We start from the raw sequence: 26,459 nt of genomic DNA, 5'->3' as shown, positions 1-26,459 counted from the left end.
AGGGAGAGGACGAGGGGATGAGGAAGAGATTAGAGGATGAGGGGATAAGAAGAGACTAGGGGATGAGAGAGGGGCTAAGGAAGAGATTAGGGGGTGAGGGAGGGGATGAGGGACTGAGGGAGGGGAAGGGTTGAGGAGGAAATGGAGTGAGAGGGGATGAGGGACTGAGGGAGGGGAAGGGATGAGGGGGAGATGGGAGTGAGAGGGGATCAGGGAGGGGATGAGGGGGAGATGGGAGTGAGAGGGGATGAGGGGGAGATGGGAGTGAGAGGGGATGAGGGAGGGGATGAGGGGGGAGATGGGAGTGAGAGGGAATGAGGGAGGAGATGAGGGAGGGGAAGGGATGAGGGAGGGGATGAGGGAGGGATGGGAGTGAGAGGGGGTGAGGGGGAGATGGGAGTGAGAGGGGATGAGGGAGGGGATGAGGGGGAGGTGGGAGTGAGAGGGGATGAGGGAGGGGATGAGGGACTGAGGGAGGGGAAGGGATGAGAGAGGGGATGAGGGGGAGATGGGAGTGAGGGGGATGAGGGAGGGGATGAGGGGGAGATGGGAGTGAGGGGGATGAGGGAGGGGAAGGGATGAGGGAGGGGATGAGGGACTGAGGGAGGGGAAGGGATGAGGGAGGGACTGAGTGAGGGACTGAGGGAGGGGATGAGGGAGGGGATGAGGGATGAGGGAGGGGAAGGGATGAGAGAGGGGATGAGGGAGGGGATGAGGGGGAGATGGGAGTGAGGGGGATGAGGGAGGGGATGAGGGGGAGATGGGAGTGAGGGGGATGAGGGAGGGGATGAGGGACTGAGGGAGGGGAAGGGATGAGGGAGGGGATGAGGGACTGAGGGAGGGGAAGGGATGAGGGAGGGACTGAGTGAGGGACTGAGGGAGGGGATGAGGGAGGGGATGAGGGGGGAGCCTGAACGTGAGTTCATGAATTGGGAGCGCGCGTCGACAGGTCACGCGCGAACCCCCCCCACCTTCGACCCGGGGGTGCGCGCACCCCGAGCGGTGGCGCGCGCCCCGCTCCTTCCCCTGGCTCTCCGCCCCCCCACCCCCCCCCCTGCGCGCCCCCGCTCCCTCCCCTGCGCGCCCCCGGCGCTAAGCTGCGCTGGAGCCGGAGCGGAGCCGCCAGCGGCAGCGGTGCTGATGTGGGCGGAGGATCGGGAGCCGGAGCCGCGGTCCCCGAGCAGCGCAGCAGCACCGGGAGGAGGAGGGAGCCCAGGTTGGTGCCAGTTCCCCCCCCTCACCCTGAACCCCCCTGCCCTACCCCCCGGGGGAGGGGGGCACTGCCCCTCTCAGCACCCCCCACCCCCCCCCCCACAGGCTCGCTAATACCCCGGGAATCGGATCCAAACAAGGAAGATGCACAAATATTGAATTATTAATCATTTGCCCCCTGATTCCACCCCTGGTTACAACAGGGGGTTAGTGAGGGGGGCGGGGGGGGGGGTTAGTGGGGAAGAGCGGGGGGGCGGTGGTTCCTGTCTTGTTGCTGCAGTTTCCAATGCTTGTGCATTTCAGTTTTATTCTGCTTGCATGCATTTTATTTGCCCCCCTCCCCTTTGCTTGGGGTAATTATTGTGGGTTGATTGTATTTGGAGAGGAATCAGTCTCCCCCTGTGCTCTCTCCCCCCTTTCCCCTGGGAATGACAGACCCCCCACCCCCTCTCCTCCCCTGCATGTTCAGGACCCAGATGCATCTGTCAGATTTTAAATGGATTTTAAAACCCTCAATGCTCTCTAACCGCGTGAAAGGGAATTAATTCACTGAAAAAGGAACCAGCAGGGAGGGTGGGAATGGATGGATGAAGGAGGGAAACTATATTAATTTACTGAAGGACAGGGGAGATTATATACAAAGGATACCTGGCATCCATAGCTGGCCAGCAGTCAAGGGGAGAGATTCAAATAATATCATCGCCCAACGTAACTAGGAAAGGTGTGCTTTAATTCTTGGTGGTTGCTATTGTGTTTATTGCTCCATTGGAGCCCCAGTCAAAGTCCTATTGGGAGATCGGTGCTTTGGAAAGGAGATACTATAGGCTTCCCCTCCTCCCCCTCCCCACCCACCCCCAGCTCCCCCCCACCATCGCGGCTCCAGTTATTATTTGAGTTGATCTCCAGGGGCTTATGTAGTTCCTTGTGAGGTTAAACATGTCAGCTTGGTGGAAAAAATAATGTGGGGCAGTTAAAGAGGGAAAAAAATTAATCCCTGGCTGACAACAACGTCCAACAGGGTGTGAGATGAGCACAAACAAGAGGATGTTATTGCTGGAGGCAGGATGAGCTTAAATTTAAGAACAGTTTTTTTTTTCTCTGATGTGCAGCATCTGCTAGTACTATTCAAACAATAACTTGCTTTTACACAGCGCCTTTTAACGGAGTAAAATGCTTCACAGGAGTGTTACCAAACACCGAGCCTCAACCCTTTTTTGTTCAGAAAGAGAGGTTTGGGAGGAGATTTGACAGGGATGTGCAAAATCGTGAGGGGTGAGAGAACTGTTCACATTAGCTGAAAGGGTTAGAACCAGAGGGCACAGATTTCAGGTGTTTGGCAAAAGAACCAAAGACGACATGAGAAAAAAAAGCTTCTTTATACAGCGAGTGGTTACGATCTGGAATGCAGGGCTTGCAAGGTTCAGAGACGTAGTTTTCAAAAGGGAATTGGACAAGAATCTGAAGGGAAAATAAAATGCTGGGCTGCTGGGAAAAAGCAGCGGAGTGGGACGAGCTAAATTGCTCTTTTGCAGGGAGCTGGCACAGGCATGATGGGCTGAATGGCCTCTTTCTTTGTTGTAACTATTCTCGAGGCATTCAAGGGGGCATAAGTTGATTATTTGAATAGAAACAACGTGCAAGGGTACAGGGAAAAGGCGGGAGAATGACACTAAGTCATAATGCTGGTGCAGACACGATGGGCTGAATGGCCTCTTTCTGTGCCATAACAGTTCCATGATTCTGTGACGAAGAGATATCAGGACAGTCACCAAAAGCTTGGCCAGAGAGGTAAGATTGATATTGCGTGTAGAGGATGGGTAATATCAGGGATGTTCCCATCCAGGTGTGACAGAGAAAGTATGACAGGAAGAACGTGTTACAGCTGTGAGAAATGTGTCTCAAGAGCAAGAGGGCTGATATACTATTTACAGATCTGTGGGTTGTTCACTGTTCTGTAGTAAAAGGATTGGCATTCACAAAGTGTGACATGTGCTGCAGAGAGGGTCACTGGTGCAAGTGTGACATTTCCGTGTGATACACAAAACTTTAAAGGTAATTGGACATTGATTTTAAATCATTGACAAAGGACCATAGGGCAGACTTTTGTGCAGTGAGTTCTTGTAACCAGGACTGTACTGCCTGAAAGGGCAGTGGAAGCAGATTCCATAATTACTTAAAAAAGGGAATTGGATAAATACTCATGAAAATGAAAGATTTGCAGCGATATGGGGAGAGATCGTGGTGCTAGATGAATTGGATAGCTCTCTTAACGGGCCAGCAAAGGCATGATGGACCAAATGGCCGCCTCCTGTGCTGTAAGATTCCATATTATAAAAGCAAGTCTTCGGTGGAAAACTGAAGGTGCAAATTTGTAACAAGAATGCACTATCACCAAAGTGTGATGATAAAGCACGATGCAATAAGCGGACATGTTACATAAAAATTTTAATATATTGTGGATTGCTTTGGTGTGGAATTATCTTTCAGGAGGTGACTGGCTTAGGGCTCATTCACACTAAATGCCTGGTGTATCAAACCATGGAATCAAAGAAGGAGGCCATTCAGCCCTTTGTGCCTGTGTTAGCTCTTTGATAGAGCTATCCAGTTAATCTTCCCTGGGCAGGAGTTCAGAGCAAGGGGGCATAACCTCAATAATTGAGCCTGGTCCTTCAGGGGCGATGTCAGAAGGCACTTCACACAGAGGGGAGTTGAAATCTGGAATTCTCTGTCAGCAAACCAAGTTGGTGAGATGAAGTTATGATGTAGATAAGCCATGATCTAATTGAATGGTGGCAGAGGTTGAATGGGCTGAATGGCCTCCTCTTGTTCCCATCTGGAGCATCTTATTGTGCCATAGATAAGTGAAGACCTCGGGGACTGAAATCAGTTTGTGATGTGTGGAACAAGCATGTTAATGTGTTTAAAATTACTTTTATTTGCTATCTTAATGAGGTGTCAGTTGGCTTATTTTAACTGCATTTGTTTAAATTAAGGGTAAGTTACTTTCATGGGAACTTACTAATTAATAGGGCACTTATCGTTAATATTCAATGGCATGTGCAGTAGTGCAGTGGCTCTGTTGGTTTACTATGGATCCAGAGGCCTGGGCTAATAATCCACAGAATGAGCTGAAATAAAATAAAATCTAGAAATAAAAATATCACTGAAAGTAACCATGAAGTTGTTGGGTTGTCGTAAAAACCCAACTTCATTTCCCGTCAGGCTTACAAGTGACTCCAGTTCCACACCGATGTAGCCGACTCTTAACTATTCCTTCTGAAGTCGCTCAGCAAAGTCCCTCAGTTGTATCAAACTCCTGTTATCAATTGTATCCGGATTGAGCAGTCTGTGCCTGATTGGTCAGTGATGCCCACAGCATGAGAATGGATATTAAAAATACATCAACTCCGTGAGAGGTCTTAGGAATGGAAAAAAAGCTCATTGTCATAAACACACCAATTGCTTTTTTTCATTGCCTCTCTTTGCCCTTTATTCCTGAATCCTCCCTCTCTCCAGAAATGATTGTTGCCTGTTTACAATGGCCTTACACAGGTTGTCTTCACAGGCTCACTCGCACCTGTAGAGTTTTCCCCTCTCACCCATCGTATCAGCTTGAATATTGCATGAAGTTGGAGTTCCCATAAAAGCTTCTAATGGGAGCCCTAAGGGGAGGTCAGGACATAATGGAAAGGTAAATATATGAAAGTTATGTAAGGATAAATTATCATTGCCATTAGGGAAAGAACATGCACTCTGTAAATTGACATGGTGTATGGTAGGAATGTCTAAATTGTAGCCTCGAGGCATTTCTAATCCTTAAATTCTCCAGCCCATGAAGTCCAAATCAGTCCTATTTGTTCTGGTATTGACTGATATATCCTGTTTGAAATTGGTGGGCCTAGAGGTTTGTAAAGCATTCATGCCTCAACAAGTGTATAATTGCTACATCAAGGAACCTAGTTCTTGAGTATTGCTGGAAAAAGAGACCTGCAGTCAAAGCTTTTCGTCTTGCACTCATCAGGGCAGATACAAGAATGCCAACAATTTATACGACATGAGGAAAGGTTGTTGATTGGCTGGCATGTTGACTTGGATCTTAAGTTCTGAACCTAGTTCTATGGTATCAACAATGTAAGATATATGCAAATGAAAAGAACATGGACACAACCTATGTATGTCAGTAAATTGTATATGGTCAGTTAATGAATATAAATTTTTTTATATACAAAATAGCTTTGGAGTTGGAGGTGGAGGGAAATAGAAATTTCAGACATTCATTCTAAAGCGTCACCTAAATGTCAGAGTCTACCCTGCCTCATGACTGTTGACAGCAAATTTGAATAGAAATATTGACATAGCAATTTGCAATGATAACCAGTGACCAAAAAGCAAACATATGAACACACAAATTAAGAGCAGGAGTAGGCCACTCAGCTCCTCAAGTTGCTCCGCTATTCAATAAGATCATGGCTGATCTGATTGTAACCTCAGCTTCACATTCCCACCTACCCCCGATAATCTTTCACCCCCTTGCTTATCAAGAATCAATCTAGCTCTGCCTTAAAAATATTCAAAGACTCTGCTTCCACCAACTTTTGAGGAGGAGAATTTCGAAGACCTAGTGCCCTCTGAGAGAAAAAAAATATTTTCATCTCTGTCTTAAATGGGCGACTCCTTATTTTTAAACAGTGACCCCCCCTAGTTCTAGATTCTCCCACAAGAGGAAACATCCTCTTCACATCCAACCCTGTCAAGTCCCCTCAGGATCTTATATGTTTCAATCAAGTCACTTCTTACTCTCCTAAACTCCAGCAGATACAAGCCTAGCCTGTCCAACCTTTCCTCACAGGACAACCCGCCCATTCCTGTATTAGTCTAGTAAACATTTGAACTGCTTCCAATGCATTTACATTCTTCCTGAAATAGGATACCAGTACTGGACACAATACTCCAGATGTGGTCTCACCAATGCCCTGTATAACTGAAGCATAACCTCCTTACTCTTGTATTCAATTTCCCTCACAATAAACAATAACATTCTATTTGCTTTCCTAATTACTTGCTGTACCTGCATACTAACCTTTTGCAATTAAGCACAAGGACACCCAGATCTTTCTGCATCTCAGAGCTCTGCAATCTCTCGCCATTTAGATAATATCCTTCTTTCTGCCAAAATGGACAAGTTCACATTTGTTCACATTATACTCCATTTGCCAGATCTTTTCCCTGTAACTTAGCTTCTATATTCTTTTGTAGCTCCCTTATGTCCTCTTCACTATGTACTTTCCTACCTACCTTTGTATCATCAGCAAATTTAGCAACCATCCCTTTGGTCCCTTCATCCAAATCATTTATATAAATTGTAACAAGTTGAGGCCCCAGCATTGATCCCTGTGGCACACCACTCGTTACATCTTGCCAACCAGCAAATGACCCATTTATGCCTTTTCTCTGCTTCCTGTTAGCTAGCCAATCTTCTATCCATGCCAGTATGTTATCCCTTACACCACGAGCTTTTATTTTCTGTGATAACCTTTGATGTGGCACTTTTATCAAAGGCCTCCTGGAAATCTAAATACATACATCCATCAGTTCCCTTTATCCACAGCATATGTTACTTCTTCAAACAAGTCCAATAAATTGGTTAAACATAACTTGCTTTTCACAAAACCATGTTGGCTCTGCCTGATTACTTTGAATTTATCTAAGTGCCCTGTTATAATGTCTTTACTAATAGCTCCTAACATTTTCCCCATGACAGATGTTAAGCTAACTTCCCTTTAGTTTCCCGCTTTCCGTCTCCCTCCCTTTTTGAATAAAGGAGTTACATTTGCTATCTTCCAATCTCATGGAACCTTCACTGAATCTAGGGAACTTTGGAAAATTAAAACCAAAGCATCAACTATCTCCCTAGCCACTTCTTTTAAGACCCTAGGATGAAGTCCAACAGCATCTGGAGACTTGTCAGCCTGCGGCTCCAACAATTTGCTTAGTACCACTTCCCTGGTGATTGTAATTTTCTTGAGTTCTTCCCTCCCTTCCGTCTCCTAATTTACAGCCATTTCTCCGATGTTATTTGTACCCTCTGTAGTGAAGACTGATGCAAAATACATGTTCAATTCATCTACCATTGCACCACTTCCCATTATTAATTCCACAGGCTCACTTTCTGTGGGGCCAGCGCTCAATTTGTTAACTGTTTTCTTTTTAAAATATCTATAGAAACTCTTGCTATTTGCTTTTATATTTCCAACCTCCATTCTCTTGTACTCTAATTTTTCCTTCGTATTGATCTTTTAGTCATTTGTTGCTGTTTTTTATATTCTGACCAATCTTCTCACCTGCCACCCATCGATGTATAATTTCATGGTTTTTCTTTAAGGTTGATACTATCTTTAACTTTTTTAGTTAACCACAGAAGGTGGGTCCAGCCTTGGAATTTTTCTTTCTCATTGGAAAGTATTTATTCTGTGTATTCTGAAATATCCCTTTAAATGTCTGCCACTGCTACTGACCTATCTGTTTACCTAATTTGCTAGTTCACTTTAACTAGCTCTGCTTTCATGCCCTCATAATTGCCCTTATTTAAGTTTAAAATACTAGTTTTGGACCCAGTCTTCTCTCCCTCAAACTGAATGTAAAAGCAGAAAATTGTGACAACAGGAAGTTTGTGGACAAAATGCACATCTGAGACAAGATTTTAAAAAAGTGTACAGTGGCCTAGTGTCTATGGTACTATATTAGCAAACTAGAAGCTCTGAATTCAAGCCCAACCATGAGAAGTTGTACTATTGAATTCTGTATATTTGGTGAATTTGTGGGTAGTACCAGAAACAATTTAGTTGCTCTCCTATTTTAACTAAGTCATGAACTGTTTTTATAATAAGGCCCTTCCTTTAAGTAGTGTACAAGAAAATTTGTTAAGGTTGTGAATATAGTAGAGCACAATTTCAGTCTACAAATTGAACTTCTCCTAACCTTGTGTAGATCACTGGGGAACCCATACTTGGAATATTGCTTGCAACTTTGGGATCTCCATCTTGCAAGACTGGTGTTGGGAATTTTCAGAGATGATTCATAGATTTAGACTTAGAGGGCCAAGGGTGTCCATTCTGTGGCCATTGGGTCTGACGGAGCCCATGAGCCCTTGCTACTTAGTCTTAATTATGTTTGTATTTGTTATTTGCCTTGGTCTGGAGGTTTGAGAGAGAGCTGTTCTTAGCGATTCACAAGAACGATACTTGAGCTGAGTGGGTGAAATCAAGGACACATTGTATAGATTAGGGTTGTTTTGTTCTGCTGAAAGGTCATCGACCTGAAATGTTAACTCTGTTTCTCTCCACAGATGCTGCCTGTCCTGTTTGGTATTTCTAACGTTTTCTGCTTTTATTTCACATTTCCAACATCAGCAGTATTTTGCTTTTTTGTTATTGTAGGCTTGTATTCTCTTGAATCTAGAAGATTAAGGGGTGATACAGTAGATAGAAGCTATTTCCTTTTGGAGTCCGTAGGCTGTGGGAGCAGATTAACTGGGCGGCCAGGTTTTACAGCCTACAGAAAAGGACAAGGTGGATAGGGCATCGATAGGAAAATGATTTCAATGTAAGTCAGGTTCTTGGAATCAGTGGACAGAAATTTAAATTATGGTATTAGAAAGAATAAAGCAAACAGTAGAGGCGAGAGGATTAGAAGAGTCAGTCATGGAATTGATGAGTTAATGTCTTAATGCGATAAGCTTGATGGACTTAGTGGCGTTCCCCATCTTCAACATTTTAGTGCATGAGACAGCAATAGTGCATCATTAAAGAGGAACTTGCACGTTTGTCTTAATTTATGTTCTCAAGTGGAGAAACAGAGAATGATCAATATAAGAGTAGAAAAGGTGAGACCATCACTTGAGCAACTTAGGCGAAGCAAAGCTATTTGTCTACATTAGGTTATCAGTGAAATATCTTTGTGCCTGGTCTCCAGCTCTGGCCAAATAAATGCTGGGATTGTTTCTTTTTTAAAATTCGTTCTTAGGAGTTGAGTGTTACTGGCAAGGCCGACATTTATTGCCCACCCCTAATTGAGAAAGTAGCAATAAGCCACTGCCTTGAACTGCTTCAGTTCATCTGGTGTAGGTACACCCATGGTGCTGTTAGGGAGGAAGTTACAAGATTTTGACCCAGCAATGGCAAAGGAAAGGGGATCTATATATGGCAGACCTGGCCCTGCAAAGTACTCCTTACTATCATCTCGGGGCTTGTGGCAAAATTAGGAGAGCTGTCTTACAGACTAGTCAAGCAACAGCCTGACATAGTCATATTCACTGAACCATACCTGACAGACAATGTCCGAGACACCACCATCACCATCCCTGGTATGTACTGCCGCACCAGCAGGACAGACCCTCCAGAGGTGGCAGCACAGTGGTATCCAGTCAGGAGGGAGTTGCCCTGTGAGTCCTCAACATTGGCCACAGACCCCATGAAGTCTCACGGAACCACATCAGACATACACAAGGAAACCCCCTGCTGATTACCACCTATCGCTTCCTCCCACACCCTCCCTTCAGCTGATGAATCAGTACTCCTCCATGTTGAATACCAATTGGAAGAAGCACTGAATTGGGAGGGCACGGAATGCACTTTGGGTTGGGGACTTCAATGTCCATCAACAATAGTGGCTCAGTAGCACCACAATTGACCAAGCTAGGTGAGTCCTAAAGGACATGGCTGCTAGACTGGGCCTGCAGCAGGTGCTGAGGGAACCAACAAAAAGGAAAAACTGACTTGACCTCATCTTCACCAATCTACCTGTCGCAGATGCATCTGTCCATGACAACATTGGTAGGAGTGACCACTGAACAGTTCTTGTGGAGACGAAGTCCCATCTTCACATTGAGGATTATGTTTTGTGGCACTGCCACCGTACTAAATGAGATAGGTTTCAAACAGCTCTAGCAACTGAAGACTGGGCATCCATGAGGCACTGTGGGCCATCATCAGCAGCAGAATTATGTTCAACCACAGCCTTTAAGCTCATGGCCTGGCATATCCTCCACTCTACCATTACCATCAAGCCAAGGGGATCAACCCTGGTTCAATGAAGAGTGCAGGAGGGCATACCAGGAGCAACGCCAGGTATACCTAAAAATGAGGTGTCAACCTGGTGAAGCTATAACACAGAACTGCTTGCATGCCAAACAGCATAAGCAGCAAGTGATGGACAGAGCTAAGCGATCCCACAACCAACGGATCCCGACCCAAGCTCTGCAGTCCTGCCATATCCAGTTGTGAATGGTGGTGGACAATTAAGCAACCCTGGAGGAGGAGGCTCCACAAATATCCCATCCTCAATGATGGGGGAGCCCAGCACAGTGCTGCAAAAGGCAAGGCTGAAGCATTCGCAACAATCTTCAGCCAGAAGTGCTGAGTAGATGACACATCTCAGCCTCTTCCAGAGTTCCCCACCATCACAGTCAGTCAATTCGATTCACTTCACATGATATTAAGAAATGGCTGGAGACACTGGATACTTCAAAGGCTATGGGCCCTGACAACATTGTGGCAATAGTACAGAAGACTTATGCTCTAGAACTAGTCACACCCCTAGCCGAGCTGTTCCAGTGCAGATAGAACTCTGGCATCCACCTGGCAGTGTGGAAAGTTGCCCAGGTATGGCCTGTCCTCAGGAAGCAGGACAAATCCAACCCGGCCAATCACTGTCCCATCAGTCTACTTTCATCATCAGTAAAGTAATGGAAAGGGCCACCAACAGTGCTATCAAGCAGCATTTACTCAGCAATAACCTGCTCGCTGACACCCAGTTTGTGTTCTTCCAGCTCCTGGCTTTGTGACAGCCTTGGCCCAAACATGGACAAAAGAGGCAAAATGAGTGTCACTGCCCTTGACATCGAGGCAGCATTTGACCAACTGTAGCATCATGGAGCCCCAGCAAAAACTCAATTCAATAGCAATCAGGGGGAAAACTCTCCACAACCTTTGTGCTAGCTCTGATTCTAACCAGTGAAGAGTTTTACCCCTGATTCCCACTGCCCTCAGTTTTGCTAGGGCTTCCTGATGCCACACTAGGTCAAATGCGCCCTAGATGTCAAGGGCAGTCATTCTCACCTCATCTCTAGAATTCAGCTCTTTTGTCCATGTTTGGAACAAGGTTGCAATGAGGTCAGGAGCCCTGACGGAACCCAAACTGGACATCAGTGAGCAGGTTACTGCTGAGCAAGTGCCAATTTGTAGCAGTGTTGATAACACCTTCCGTCACTTTGCTTCTGATCGAGAGTAGGCTGATGGGCCAGTAATTGGCCTAATTGGATTTGCCCTGGTCTTTGCAAACAGTGCACACCTGGGCAATTTTCCACTTTGTCAGGTTGGTTAGGTGTTTAATTGTCCATTGCCATTCACAACTGGATGTGGCAGGATTGTAGAGCTTTGATCCGATCAGCTGGTTGTAGGATCGCTTAGCTCTGTCTCTCACATGCTGCCTCCACTGGTTAACATGCATGTAGCTGTGTTGTAGCTTCACCGGATTGGCATCTCACTTTTTTTGGTGTGTCTGGTGCATGACCTCCCACAAGCTTCTTTTAGATGAGAAGTCCAGGTAAAGAGCCAAAAACCCATAGTGAAGGGTATTATGAGATTGAAAACAATCAGAAACAGAGAGGTAAACCAAAAATATGGATACGTAGCACTAATGGGTATATTGACGATTCTGTGCTTCTGATGCAGAGCCTTACCTGATGGCAATGAGATTTTGTGCCCTTCAATCCACAGATTGTATGGATGGAAAATCATAGGTTGCAAATTTCCTGTTGTGTGCCCTCAAAGAGCACTGGGAAACTGTGATCGGAAAATGGACCCTTCTGAGCAGCAGTTGAGATAGGAAGAATGGTGAATCGAGGAGATGAGGAGTTTCACCATTGGGAAGTTATGGGAAACAGGGAGTTTGAGTAGAAAGCTTTGACCAAGGTGGATAATTTCACCATCACACTGGGCATTCCAAAGTGCTTCACAGTCGATGAAATACTTTTTGAAGTGTAGTCACTGTTGTAATGTGGGAATGTAGCAACCGGTTTGTGCACAGCAAGGTCACACAAACAGCAATGGGATAGTGGTGGTGGTGTTACAGTTCACTCCGTGAGTCCGCATTCCTGGAGCTTCATGCACTTTTACATACATGTTGTAGGCTGGAGCTATGGAACATGATAGCCGAGGCTCCAATGTCCTTTCTATCACATGGCAGACCAGGAACCTCTGCCACACTTACCACCTGCCATGGGTGCGTGTTGGAAAGATTTGCAAGTTGATGCTCAACCTATTTGGCCACGTTATGAACACACCTTCCTCGGCCATCAAGGCCTGGGGTAGGAGTCCAACCCGGAGCTTCTGGCTCAGAGGCAGGGTTGCTACTCACTGCATCATAATACTTACCAATAAGATAAGTGTTCAGAGAACTTATTTTTGGTGTTGGTTAATGGATGAATTTTGTTTGGGACGCTGGGAGAACCCCCTGCCTCCTCCAGATGGTATCGTGGGGTCTTTTATGAGGGGACATGAACATAAGGATAAGAGTAGACCATTCAGTCTCTTCAGTCTTTATCACCATACAGTGAAATTAGGGTTAATCTGTGTCTTAACTCCCATTCACCCGCTTTTGCTCCCTGTCCTTTTATACCTTTATCTAGCAAAAATCTATCCATTTCAGATTTAAACTTATTAATTGAGCTAGTAACTAACGTTGCGTGGGATGCTAGCTCAGTTAATAAGCGTTACACATTTCTTCCACACTTTGGGCAGAGTCTTCTGGGCCCAGCTGCAGTGGGAAGCGCGGCGGGCGGGGGAACTTAACCTGGTGCGAGGCCGAAAATCAGTTTCCCGAAGGCAGGACGAACTTTAGGGGCAGAGTTTTGCCCTTGGCGGGGGTGCTCAGCAGAAGTGGGTGGGGGCAATCGGGAAGCAGCCCGCCGCCCGCGATCGGCACCATGATTTTATGTGGCTCGCCCAGTGTGAAATGCGAGCGGAAGCGCTGAGCGCTGCCTGTGTGGGCGGGGAGGAGGACAGCGAACGGGCTGAGCGCTTCATAATGTCCCTGAGGCATGGAGCTGCCTCAGGGAGATGAATAGATAGGGGAAAAAAAATTTCTTTTAATGTAATGAAACATGTTCTCTCATGTGACTCTGTCGCATGAGCAGGGACATGTTAGTAATGAAGAGTTAAAGTTTTTATTGTATTTTTATTTGCTTTTGGAAACCTCATCCTGCCTGTGGATGAGGTTTCCAAAAAAATGCAAAGGCCTTTTTGCCTGCCCGCCAACCGTAAAGTTGGACGGGCAGCGTAAATTTAATTTAATTGATTACTTAATGGCTTTAATAGGCCTTTTAATTGTCGGCTCCAGCGCGCGCCTGCCGACCGAACTATTATAAGACCATAAGACATAGGAACAGAAATTAGACCATTCGGTCCATCGAGTCTGCTCCGCCATTCAATCATGGCTGATAAGTTTCTCAACCCCATTCTCCCGCCTTCTCCCCGTAACCTTTGATCCCCTTACCAATCAAGAACCTATCTATCTCGGTCTTAAATACACACAATGACCTGGCCTCCACAGCCTTCTGTGGCAATGAATTCCATAGATTCACCACTCTCTGGCTAAAGAAGTTTCTCCTCATCTCTGTTCTAAAAGGTCTTCCCTTTACTCTGAGGCTGTGCCCTCAGGTCCTAGTCTCTCCTACTAATGGAAACATCTTCCCCATGTCCACTCTATCCAGACCTTTCAGTATTCTGTAAGTTTCAATCAGATCCCCCCTCATCCTTCTAAACTCCATCGAGTATAGACCCAGAGTCCTCAAACGTTCCTCATATGTTAAGTCTTTCATTCCTGGGATCATTCTCGTGAACCTCCTCTGGACCCTCTCCAGGGCCAGCACATCCTTCCTGAGATACGGGTCCCAAAATTGCTCACAATATTCTAAATGTGGTCTGACCAGAGCCTTATAAAGCCTCAGCAGCACATCCCTGCTTTTATATTCTAGTCCCCTCGAAATAAATGCCAACATTGCATTTGCCTTCCTAACTACCGACTCAACCTGCAAGTTAACCTTAAGAGAATCCTGGACTAGGACTCCCAAGTCCCTTTGCATTCCAGATTTCTGAATTCTCTCCCCATTTAGAAAATAGTCTATGCCTCTATTCTTCCTACCAAAGTGCATGACCTCACACTTCCCCACGTTGTATTCGATCTGCAACTTCTTTGCCCATTCTCCTAACCTGTCCAAATCCTTCTGCAGCCTCCCCGCCTCCTCAATACTACCTGTACCTCCACCTATATTTCTATAATCTGCAAACTTAGCCAGAATGCCCTCAGTTCCTTCATCTAGATCATTAATGTATAAAGTGAAAAGTTGTGGTCCCAACACTGACCCCTGCGGAACTCCACTAGTCACCAACCGCCATCCTGAGAAGGACCCCCTTATCCCCACTGTCTGCCTCCTGCCAGACAGCCAATCTTCTATCCATGCTAGTACGTTGCCTCTAACACCATGGGCTCTTATCTTACTGAGCAGCCTCCTGTGCGGCACCTTGTCAAAGGCCTTCTGGAAGTCCAAGTAGATAACATCCATTGGCTCTCCTGTGTCTAACCTGCTCGTTACCTCCTCAAAGAATTCTAACAGATTTGTCAGGCATGACCTCCCCTTGATGAAACCATGCTGACTTTGCCCTATTTTACCATGCACATCCAAGTATTCTGAAATCTCATCCTTAATAATGGACTCTAAAATCTTACCAACGACTGAGGTCAGGCTAATCGTCCTGTAATTTCCCGTCTTTTGCCTCACTCCCTTCTTAAACAGGGGGGTTAAATTAGAGATTTTCCAGTCCTCTGGGACCCTCCCTGACTCCAGTGATTCCTGAAAGATCACTACTAACACCTCCACTATCTCTTCAGCTATCCCCTTCAGAACTCTGGGGTGTAATCCATCTGGTCCAGGTGATTTATCCACCTTCAGACCTTTCAGTTTTCCTAGCACCTTCTCCTTAGTAATGGGCTCCATACTCACCTCTGCCCTCCAACTCTCTTGAACTTTGGGGATGTTACTCGTGTCTTCCACCGTGAAGACTGACGCAAAGTACCTATTCAGTTCCTCTGCCATTTCTTTGTTCCCCACTACTACTTCTCCAGCGTCATTTTCCAGCGGCCCAATGTCCACTTTTGCCTCTCTCTTACCCTTTATATATCTAAAAAAAACTCTTGCAATCTTCTTTTATATTACTTGTTAGTTTACCCTCATATTTAATCATCTCCCTCATTTCTTTTTTAGTTGTCCTCTGTTGGTCTTTGTAGGCTTCCCAATCCCCTGGTTTTCCACTGATCTTCGCCGCATTGTGTGCTTTCTCTTTAGCTTTTATGCTGTCCCTGACTTCCCTTGTCAGCCAAGGTTGCCTCGTCCTCCCTTTAGTATGCTTCTTCTTCCTAGGGATGAATTTTTGCTGTGTCTCCCAAATTACTCCCAGAAACTCCTGTCATTGCTGTTCCACTGTCTTTCCTGCTAGGCTCATCTCCCAGTCAATTCTGGCCAGCTCCTCCCTCATGCCCCTGTAGTTGCCTTTATTCAACTGTAATACCGTTACATCTGATTCCAGCTTTTTACTCTCAAATTGCAGGGTAAATTCTATCATATTATGGTCACTTCCTCCTAAGGGTTCCTTCACTTTAAGCTCCCTTATCAAATCTGCCTCATTACACATCACTAAATCTAGAATTGTATGTTCCCTAGTGGGCTCCACCACAAGCTGCTCCAAAAAGCCATCTCGTAGACATTCTACAAATTCCTTTTCTTGGGATCCACTACCAACCTGATTTTCCCAGTCTACGTGCATATTGAAATCCCCCATGATCACTGTAACCTTGCCTTTCTTACACGCCTTTGCTATCTCCTGGTGTATCTTGTGCCCCACATCCTGACTACTGTTCGGAGGCCTGTACATAACTCCCATTATGGTTTTTTTACCTTTGCGGTTCCTCAACTCTACCCACACAGATTCTACATCATCTGACCCTACGTCCTTTCTTGCTATCGATTTAATTTCATTTCTTACTAACAAAGCAACCCCACCCCCTCTGCCATCCTGCCTATCTTTTCGATAGGATGTATATCCTTGGATATTTAGCTCCCAGTCTTGATCCCCTTGCAGCCATGTCTCCGTAATGCCCACCACATCATACCTGCCAATTTCAATCTGCGCCACAAGCTCATTTACCTTATTTTGTATACTGCGTGCATTCAGATACAACACCTTCAGTCCTGTATTTCCCGTCCCCCTTCTCATTGTTGTCCCTTTATCTGATGTGCTTGAAGTTAGATTCCTAGCCCTTTCCAAACACGCTGTCCTATTTTGTGTTCTAGGGACTTTAATAGCCTCTCCTGGGCTCTCCTTTCTTTTCAGTTTTTTCATAATTTTCCATGAAGTTGAATCCACCCCCCCACACGCTAACCTGCTGCTTTGTTTCCCATTAGTCAAACTTCTTGGAGTTTTACCCTCTCGTGCAGCTGAGTGTTGATGTCGGTGCGCTCAGCCAATATCAACGCGCGTCATTTCACACTCGAGCAGGTCGGGCACGCGCCCACTCACTGAGTGAAAATTTCTGCCCTAGGCATCAAGCTCTTGGGACTTTAAAGGCGGGTTAAAGGTGGGTCAAGCTTCCCAACGACTGATGTTGGGAAGCCCTTTTGCATACATTAGCGCATCACGTATGGTCAGTTAAAGGTCACCTCACCGGAAATAAAGTTCATCCTCCAAATTAAGTCCCCCCGCCAGTGAGAAATTCACTTCACGTTCACACTCATGACTGCGCGTAAGTGGCGTGCGCCTGGCGAGGTGAGTCGCTGTTGCATTGCCCTCCTTGGGGAGTGTCTGTAAAATGCCAGCTCAGGCGGCTGCTGGCAGTGCAAGTTGTGTGGAGGTTGACTAAGGAAGGGAGGAAGGGTTAGTGGGGAAGGGTGGAGCAGTGCTGGGCAAAGGCGGAAGGGGATAAAGCAGACTGCCTGGGTGCCCTTTAAATATGACCTTCGACCCCCATGAGGTAACAGCGGGGACGGCGACTCCCTGCCTGCCCCTTGCCCTGAGAATCGGCGAGCTCCTCGCTGATGCATATTTAATGAGCTGAACAATGGAAGATCGCGCCTGGTCATTTCACTCCAAAGAAGGTGCCTCTGACAGTGCAGCACTCCCTCGGGACTGCAGTGAAGTGCCAGCGTAAAGGACAGGCTCAAGTCTCCGGAGTGGGAGATTGAAACCTCCTGGGGTTTGTGGTTGAGGCAGAAAATATATCAACATTGATGATCTGATTGGATAAATGGGTGAAGGAAAGAGCGTTCACGTGATATGGAAACAAGCCGGCCAGATATGATTCGAACTATTTGTTCTTGTGGATAGTAAATGCCACACAGAATAGTGGGGCCGAATGGCCTGTTTGTGCATTAACTTCTAGTTATAATTCCCGGAGAGAGGAGGGGGATTGAACCCAGAGGCGAACCGAGCTAACACTTGATAATGAGACTTCTTATTTAAAAAGGCACCCACAGACTCATGGGGAGAAGAGCTGGAATAATCACGCAGGTTTTTTTTGCATCCATTTTACAAGCAAAGAATCCAGTGACTAGTGTCGCAGTTTTCTGACACTCCTTCGGCAATCATGCAGAACATTTTTCCTGATGACAAGTCTTCCTTTCAGAGAGATAGATTGAAAATATTTCTCACCTGTCGAATCTGAGAAGCATCAAATGTGTTAATAAAATATCCATTGCATCTTTTCTCTGGTCTTCAGCCTCATTCTGTGGCCCATTGGTTTGTTGTTTATGTGCACCCTCTCCATCCCATTTGTCTCTACCACTGCCTTCTTATTCTGTCCTATGCAGTCACTGCATCACCTTGTGTTACTCCTTGTATAGCCCACTACAGTCATTGCTGCTATGTTCCACATTTCCTCATCATCTGCACCTTGGCTATGTCATTCACAAAAACAAGTCGGTGTCCCTTCCCAAATCCGACTGCCAATCACCAGCGTTGCCCTATTTCCACCCGGACTCTTGCCGCGCCAGGATCCTGGGGAAATTGAAACTTCCTAAAGCTCACCGTTGGCTCTTGAGTTCGGGGACCACCTCCATCAACCTTTTAAGCTGATGCTCTCTGAGGAAGAGGAGATCGGCGCGAGGGTACCGGGTGGGTCAGGTTGGCCAAGAAATTTCCTGTGCCCTGCTACCCGCAGCCATGCCCCAGAATCATCAGAGGGAAGGAGTGAGTTGGTAGCATAGTGGTAATGTCACTGGATTAATAATTCAACGGCCTTGCTCAGGGATCTGATAAATGCAAGTTCAAATCACACCACAGCAGTTTGTGAATTAAATACAGTTAATTAAATAAAACATTGAATATAAAGTTAGTCTCCGTAATGGTGACCATGAAACTACCGGATTGTCGTAAAAACCCATCTGGTTCACTAATGCCCTTTAGGGAAGGAAATTTGCCCTCCTTACCCGGTCTGGCCTACATGTGACTCCAGACCCACAGCAACGTGGTTGACGCTGAAAAGGCCTAGCAAGCTGTTCAGGCAGCTCGCCATGTGAGCAGTTAGTGTTGGGCAATACTGCTGGTTTTGCCAGTAGTGCCCACATCCCTTTAATGAATAAATAAAAACTTCTCTTCCTGACTGCTGCAGCAGCAGCATCACACCCCCACCTCCCTCTGGTGTGATACTGAGATGTGAATAATGTCCGCCTAATGATTATTCTTCAAAAGCCTACCAGTCACAGCATGTTAAGCATTACATGGTATGTCGTAAAAGAAGACTTGTTATGGTCATCAGTGTTAATGATGTTAATTATATTGTTAATACACACAGGTGAAGGGCATTGTTTATTTAAGTACCTAGAGCATTTATAAGTAGAGACTGCTGAGACACTGGAAGTGGCAGGTAGAAGACAGAAATATGTAATACTGCATTCTGTAAATTAACCTATTATAAGAAAAGGATCAATGTTTGGTTTCATTCTTCACCATTTGGCTTGGGGTCCATTTAACAATCAGGAGCCAATGTTGAGTGATTTCCCACGATGCTACATTTCTGTGGTCCCTGGCAAATCTGGATTGCCAATCAGAAGGTGGTGGAGTTGGGTTGAGCAACATGGGGAGAAAGTGGCTGGATTAGATTGAGGGATATAGGGAGCAGGTAGACGGGAATGAGAAATACAGGGAGAAGGTGGGAGGATTAGATTGAGAGATATGGGGAAAAGGCAGGTTGGGTTGGAATTGAGGGATATGGGGAAGAGATGGGTGTGATTGAGGAATATAGGGAGAAGGCGGGAGGATTAGATTGCGGGATATGGGAAGACGTTGGGTGAGATTGGGGGTCAAGGAAATGGGTGAGATTTGAACTGAGGGATATGTGGCAAAGATGGTGAGGCTGGATTCAGGAATATTGTGGGGTTTGAGGGAATGGTAACGAGACTAGATTGACTGAGTTGATTAGGAGAGGTGACTATCAAACATGGGTCATGATTGTTGGACTTAACTGTGTCTCTTTCTTAACATTACATTCTGTAACTGGATGGGTTTATTTACCAGCATTTCTGTATTCAAGTAAACTCCAAAGAAAACGAACGTCACAGATGTTGTTTATTAAACTGGGGAACATAAATTGCTCCGAAACAAAATATTTAGACAAGGAAAATCACATTTATTAAAAAAAAAAGGGAATTATAAACAATATTCCTTCTCATCAGTCTGGGCCATTGACTTGAAATGTTAAAATTGGAAATGGTTTGAGAGTAAACACTTTTAGACTTGTTTCGATGAGTGGTGTTTTAGACAATATGTATCAGACAAACCAAGGGTGTTTATTCTTTGATGGATTCCACATCAGAAAGCAATGGGTCAAAACAATGTTGGAAGTCACAATCTCTGGAGCCTCCAATTTCCGCCTCACTCGCTCCCCAGCATTTTTGTCACTCGTCTCAGCCTCGTTCATTAACCGATGGAAGTACTAACTCCCTACCCGAGGTCATTTCCACAGAAGCCAGCGGGAGACCGGGATTAATTGGATAGTTTAATGCTGATCTGCCGGCCTCTGAATCGTTTGTAGGAATCCCGGTCAGACCAGACATTGAACTGCACGAGGCCACTGGCTGTCTTCTCAGTTTCACATAAAGATGAGGAGAGACAATATAAATTAAAGGATAACATTTTAAAGGGGAGTAGCGGGGGAGGAGCTGGGCTATCATTCCTATGCCATCATTTTGAAAGCGCTATTCAATTTGTTGGTCCATGCCCCTGCTCTTCCCCCTTGGCTCTTCAAACATTTCCTTAATAAGGATATTTGGGAGAGCTCTGCACTTCGGAATAGTACTGTGAGACCTTTTACCTTAGAGGGAAGATAAGGAGTTCACTTCGTGCTGCATCTCTGACAGTGCAGCACACCCTCAGAACTGGCAGTAGCCTGGATTATGGAGCTCAGGTCACTGCGACGGGACTCAAACCCCCACAGCCTTCCAGTTTAGACTAAAAATGCTCCACGCTCTAGCGTGCAATGATGGATCAGTTTGAGGACAAAATGTTAGAAGCCAGACGGACATAAGTCAAATCTGCGATTGTAGTTTGTAAACTGACCCCACGTGAAGTTATTTTTAAGCATGACACAAGCGGTGAATTTTAACAGCAGCTGAGGGTTGTGTATGACACAAAGTGCCAAAGAAAACAAAACTCACATAAAATTTGTTTCAACAGATAAATCCTTTCTATAAAAGGAACTAAGCAAATCCTGATTGCATCTCGTGCAATGTGACTCATGAATGGGTCTGGACCCACCCCCTGCATATGTGTGTGTGTGAGTGGGTAGGTGTGTATTTGTGTGTGTGTGTGTGTGTGTGTGTGTGTTGGTGAGTGAGTAAGCATGTGTCTCCGTTTGTGCACATGAGTGAATGTGTATGTGTTTGTGTGTGACTGTGAGTGTATGTGTTTGAGTTTTTGTGTGAGTATGCGTGTGTGAATGTCTGTGTGTATATATGTGTGTGTGTATGTTATATGTCTTGTGAAACACTGCTACATGAACGCTGTCCTCTTGATTTAATTAACACGTAAAGCAGCTTTGGAAAATAGAAGCAGTGCCTTCCTCTATTTTCAGTGTCACATGACGAGGCAATGCCAGCCTGGGCCAGTGGGGTTTCCGTCAACCAGGCTTCTTCTAGCTGGGGATGTTAATTAATCGAATGAGCAATCCCGTGTTTTGGATGCAGATGAAATGAAGATTGGAACTCACTGTGTTTATGTACAGTACACTGTTCACCTTGGAAAAAACCCGAGTTAACGTGGAGTGACTCGAGCCCTGCTATTTTATTATTAACCAATCATTTTTCTGCATGTGTCACTGCCTCGTCTCTGTGTGTGTATAAGTGTGTGTGTGCCTGTGTGTGTGTGTGTCAAGTGTGTGTGTGTATGTACGTATATGTGTGTGTGTGTGTGTACCTGTGTATGTAGGTGTGTTTGTGTGTGTGTGTGTGTGTGTACCTGTGTATGCAGGTGTGTGTGCCCGTGTGTGTACCTGTGTGTGTGTCTGTGTGTATGTACCTGTGTATGTAGGTGTGTGTACCTGTGTATGTAGGTGTGTGTGCCTGTGTGTGTACCTGTGTATGTAGGTGTGTGTGCCTGTGTGTGTACCTGTGTATGTAGGTGTGTGTGCCTGTGTGTGTACCTGTGTATGTAGGTGTGTGTGTCTGTATGTGCGCCTGTGTGTGTACCTGTGTATGTAGGTGTGTGCGCCTGTGTGTGTACCTGTGTATGTAGGTGTGTGTGCCTGTGTGTGTACCTGTGTATATAGGTGTGTGTGCCTGTGTGTGTACCTGGGTATGTAGGTGTGTGTGCCTGTGTATGTAGGTGTGTGTGCCTGTGTGTGTACCTGTGTATGAAGGTGTGTGTGCCTGTGTGTGTACCTGTGTATGTAGGTGTGTGTACCTGTGTATGTAGGTGTGTGTGCCTGTGTGTGTACCTGTGTATGTAGGTGTGTGTGACTGTGTGTGCGCCTGTGTGTGTACCTGTGTATGTAGGTGTGTGTGCCTGTGTGTGTACCTGTGTATGTAGGTGTGTGTGCCTGTGTGTGTACCTGTGTATGTAGGTGTGTGTGCCTTTGTGTGTACCTGTGTATGTAGGTGTGTGTGCCTGTGTATGTAGGTGTGTGTGCCTGTGTGTGTACCTGTGTATGTAGGTGTGTGTGCCTGTGTGTGTACCTGTGTATGTAGGTGTGTGTGCCTGTGTGTGTACCTGTGTATGTAGGTGTGTGTGCCTGTGTGTGCACCTGTGTATGTAGGTGTTTGTGTGCCTGTGTGTGTACCTGTGTATGTAGGTGTGTGTGCCTGTGTGTGTACCTGTGTATGTAGGTGTGTGTGCCTGTGTGTGTACCTGTGTATGTAGGTGTGTGTGCCTGTGTGCGCGCCTGTGTGTGTACCTGTGTATGTAGGTGTGTGTGCCTGTGTGTGTACCTGTGTATGTAGGTGTGTGCGCCTGTGTGTGTACCTGTGTATGTAGGTGTGTGTGCCTTTGTGTGTACCTGTGTATGTAGGTGTGTGTGCCTGTGTATGTAGGTGTGTGTGCCTGTGTGTGTACCTGTGTATGTAGGTGTGTGTGCCTGTGTGTGTACCTGTGTATGTAGGTGTGTGTGTCTGTGTGTGTACCTGTGTATGTAGGTGTGTGCGCCTGTGTGTGTACCTGTGTATGTAGGTGTGTGTGCCTGTGTGTGTACCTGTGTATGTAGGTGTGTGTGCCTGTGTGTGTACCTGTGTATGTAGGTGTGTGTGCCTGTGTGTGCACCTGTGTATGTAGGTGTTTGTGTGCCTGTGTGTGTACCTGTGTATGTAGGTGTGTGTGCCTGTGTGTGTACCTGTGTATGTAGGTGTGTGTGCCTGTGTGTGTACCTGTGTATGTAGGTGTGTGTGCCTGTGTGCGCGCCTGTGTGTGTACCTGTGTATGTAGGTGTGTGTGCCTGTGTGTGTACCTGTGTATGTAGGTGTGTGCGCCTGTGTGTGTACCTGTGTATGTAGGTGTGTGTGCACCTGTGTATGTAGGTGTTTGTGTGCCTGTGTGTGTACCTGTGTATGTAGGTGTGTGTGCCTGTGTGTGTACCTGTGTATGTAGGTGTGTGTGTCTGTGTGTGTACCTGTGTATGAGGTGTGTGTGCCTGTGTGTGCACCTGTGTATGTAGGTGTTTGTGTGCCTGTGTGTGTACCTGTGTATGTAGGTGTGTGTGCCTGTGTGTGTACCTGTGTATGTAGGTGTGTGTATCTGTGTATGTAGGTGTGTGTGTCTGTGTGTGTACCTGTGTATATAGGTGTGTGTGACTGTGTCAGTGGCCTGAATTTTTCCCTCGTCGGGCGGGCTCAGTGGGAAAGGGCAGGGGCGGTCGGGGAGCCAACCGTCACCCGCAATCGGCTCCGCACCGCGATTTCACACAGGCCAATTAAGGCTCATCCTACGTGGATGGCGAGCAGGAGCGCTGAGCACTGCCTGTGCAGGCGGGGGGAGCAGGGAGAGCCGGGCCTCACACACATGCACGCGAAAGAGCGCTTCAATCTCCCTGAGGCACAGATAAATACAATAACAATTTAATGAAACATGTTCCCTTATGTGACAGTCACATGAGATGGAACATGTTTCTAATTTCAAAAGAGAGTTTTTATTTAATTTGTATGAGCTTTAAGAAACCTCACCCCACCCGTGGATGAGGCTCCCTGAAAAACGTAAAGGCCGCTTGGCCTTTTCACCTGCCCACCGACTGTGAGGTTGGACAGACAGCGTAAACTTCCACTTCATTACCTTGTTAATGGCCTTAATAGGCCTTTCAATTATTGGCGGGCGCACAGCGACTCCGGCACGTTCCAGCTGAATGAAATGACGCTCGAGTACGCGATGACATTGGGACGCACGCCCAACGTCATCTCGCGTCATATTACGTTCATGCGTGTTGGGCGCATGCCCGTACGCCAAAGGTAAAATTCTGGTCAGCGTGTCTGTGTGCGTGTGTGTATGTGTGTCAGTTTCAGTGTATATGTGTGTGTGTCAGTGTCTGTATTTGTGTGTCAGCATGGGTGGGTGTGTGTGTGTGTGTGTGTGTGTGTGTGCGGGCTTATGTGTGTACCTGTGTCAGTGTGTGTGTTTGTGTGTGTGTGTCTGTGTCTGTGTGTGTGTGTCAGTGTGCCTGTGTCAGTGTGTGTGTCTGTGTGTGCCTGTGTCAGTGTGTGTGTGTGTGTGCCTGTGTCAGTGTGTGTGTGTGTGTACGGGCTTATGTGTGTACCTGTGCGAGTATGTGTGTCTGTGTGTGCCTGTGTCAGTGTGTTTGTGTGTGTGTTTGTGCATGCGCGTATGTGTGTACATGTGTCAGTGTGTGTGTCTGTGTGTGCCTGTGTCAGTGTGTGTGTGTGTGTCTGATTCAGTGTGTGTGTGTGTGCGCGTGTCTGTGTGTGCCTGTGTCAGTGTGTGTGTCTGTGTGTGTTGTGTGTGTGTGCGGATATGTGTGTGTCTGGATCAGCGGGCAGGATCTTTCATATGGCGGGTGGGCTCGGCAGGAGAGGGTGGGAGTGGTTGTGTGGCCGATCGCCACCCGTGATTGGCTCCGCACTGCCATTTTACACGGGCAGGCCAATTAAGACCCGCCCACCGTAATACACAGCTGATAGCACTCAGGTCTACCTGTGCGGCCTGGGGGTCGGGGTGGAGGGGCGGAGAGAGAGGGACAGTTGGGGCCAGCGCTGTTTTGCATGTGCGTGCGGAAGAGCACAGCAATCTCCCCGGGGCACGGAGCTGCCTCAGGGAGATCGAATCGATGTTCAAACAACTAAATAAAAGGTTTTAAAAGTTATTTAAACATGTCCCCTCATGTGAGAGATGGGATGTTTTTATTTATACGAGAATTTTTAAAATTCATATTATACTTATTTATATATTTTTATTTTATTATATAAATATCCGCTCGTGGATGAGGTTTCCTAATCACCTGCCCGGTTGGACGGGCAGTGTTCACAAGCACAATAATTACTACCTTAATGGCCTTAATGGGCCAATTACCCTTCAGTGGGCACGCGGCCAACTCCAGCATCCGCCCGCCAAACAAAATATCACAGGACCGCGCGATGATGTCAGGACGCACGCCTGACGTCATCGCACCTCATTTACGCATTGGCATGTTGGGCCCACCCCCACACGCCAACTGAAAAATTCTGCCCCGTGTGTACATGAGTCTGTGGGCTGAATATCCCCCCCTGTCGGGGGGGGAGTTGAAGGGCGGGCGCGCTTCCGATCGGCGCCCCCAATCGGCGCCATTTTACGCGGGTGGGCCAATTAAGGCCCCCACCTTAGGGAAGCGCTGTGCGCTCCCTGTGTGGACAGGGGAGGGAATCCCAAAATCCAGAGTGCGCTCTTTTGCGCATGTGCATGAAGGAGCGAACTCACCTCCCTGAGGCTAAGTGCAGCCTCAGGGAGATCAGCCCCAAATGTCAAAAACTTTAAAATAGAAAAATAAAATTTCCCTAACATGTCCCCTCATGTCACATGAGTTGGGACATGTCCATAATTATCAAAAAAACTTTATTAAAAATTTTTGAAACCTACATGAAACCTCATTCCGCCCGTGGATGAGGTTTGATGCTTTTTCTAGTTCCCGCCAAGGCTCCCGGCCTGCCCGACAACCTTAAGGTTGGACGGGCAGGTCCTTTAATTACATTATTGACCCTGTCAATGGCCTCAATTGGCCAATGACAGGTCGGCGGGCCCGCAGCTGAATTTGCTGCACCCCCGCCTTCCTGAAAATTTAAATGGGGCGGGATGACATCGGGAGTTCCCCCAACATCACCGCGCATCGGCGAGCAGGCCCCGCCCCCACCCCCACACGCCGACGTGTAAAATCCTGCCCTGTGTGTGTATGTCTGTACGTCTGTCCGTGTGTGCGTGTGTGTGTGTGTCAGCCTGTGTGTGTATGTCTGTCTGTGTGTGTGTGAGCCTGTGTCTGTCTGTGTGGAATCTTGTGCTCTCACTGGTGACAAGCTTCGAGGCGGGAGGGGCACCGTGTGGCATACACGACAAGTAAAACCATGTTGCCAGCTTGTCCCCTCCAGTTAGGGGTGTCCCCCAGTCACAGGCGTTCAACGCCTGATTGAGGGACTTGACATCAGGAAGAGGGAGGGCTGCTGACAGCCAGCCATCTGCCCT

General features: G+C 46.7%; 1 protein-coding gene across 1 annotated transcript in view; it reads left to right on the top strand.

The window, feature by feature from the left end:
• The first annotated feature begins 1,099 nt into the window (after positions 1 to 1,099).
• Positions 1,100 to 26,459, top strand: part of LOC144689960 (regulator of G-protein signaling 17-like) — an 81,359-nt gene continuing 55,999 nt past the window's right edge. Inside the window, exon 1 of the mRNA XM_078557487.1 lies at positions 1,100 to 1,216. The gene's annotated coding sequence lies outside the window, so the exon portion shown is untranslated. The remainder of the gene's footprint in view (positions 1,217 to 26,459) is intronic.

This window comes from Cetorhinus maximus, chromosome 14 (genome assembly GCF_964194155.1).
Source record: "Cetorhinus maximus chromosome 14, sCetMax3.hap1.1, whole genome shotgun sequence".
Taxonomy (NCBI): Eukaryota; Metazoa; Chordata; class Chondrichthyes; order Lamniformes; family Cetorhinidae; genus Cetorhinus; species Cetorhinus maximus.
Note: the sequence above shows the minus strand (reverse complement) of the source record. Positions and strands in the feature narration are given on the sequence as shown.